The 964-nt window shown below is 40.5% G+C and overlaps 1 non-coding gene across 1 annotated transcript; it reads left to right on the top strand.

Moving 5' to 3' along the window:
* The first annotated feature begins 891 nt into the window (after positions 1–891).
* Positions 892–964, top strand: TRNAF-GAA. Its single transcript has one exon. It is a non-coding gene; the product is annotated as a tRNA-Phe (tRNA).

Raw genomic sequence — 964 nt, forward strand, 5'->3', positions numbered from 1 at the left:
AAAAGGAAGGTCCTCTTTTTGGATTGGTGTTTGCAGATCCATCTGCTAAATTCTTCGTTATTGATTTAATAAGGTGTTCACCCATCAAAGCTGGGCCTCTGAGCATTTGGAGGCAGCATATGGAAAACAATCAGCTTTATAGTCTTTTATAAAGGAAAACGGACAGAGTGCCTTTGTTATAAAAGGATGCTACATTGCACAATATTTCCCAACACATTTCACCTTATGCATTTAAGGAGAAAAGGGGCATCTAAATTAAATATATATGTGAAGTCCCAGAAGTGCTTTTTCAGGAGGCAACTGGACTTCGCTTTTTTTTCTCTTTCTTTTGAAGACGTTTTGCTTCTCATCCAAGAAGCTTCTTCACCTCTGACAGGATAATGGGGAATGGAACTATCCTGTCAGAGCTGAAGAAGCTTCTTGGATGAGAAGCGAAACGTCTTTAAAGAACCACCAGAAAGTCCAGTCGAAAAAGCAGCTTTGGGATTCCTCGTGGTGCAATTCAAATGGCTAAAACTGCTCTCCGGTGGTTATAGTTATATATCAGTATCAATTAGCTTAGCAGTAAGGGCTAAGCTGTGAGATTTGCACACGGATCTGAATATCTTGAGTATTCTAGTTGAAAGAACGTGTGTTTTACAAATAGCCGGTGCCTTGGTAAGTATTGGAAAACCAGCCTCGGAAAAATCAGAGCAAAACCCGGAGTGATTTGCACCTGTTGGCATGCAAATTATTATCAGTAGAAGAACCAGCTAATTAAGAAGAACTACTTTCAAGCAGCATGTACCAGATCTTTCCGCTATTTTAAATACAACACAGAGATCAGCAAAATCGGCAGAAAAGAATCAATCAAGTTTTTTCTACTTCGTCTGGAAAAGAAGTTGACCAACTGCCGAAATAGCTCAGTTGGGAGAGCGTTAGACTGAAGATCTAAAGGTCCCTGGTTCGATCCCGGGTTTCGGCA

This window comes from Thamnophis elegans, chromosome 11, assembly GCF_009769535.1.
Source record: "Thamnophis elegans isolate rThaEle1 chromosome 11, rThaEle1.pri, whole genome shotgun sequence".
Lineage (NCBI taxonomy): Eukaryota > Metazoa > Chordata > Lepidosauria > Squamata > Colubridae > Thamnophis > Thamnophis elegans.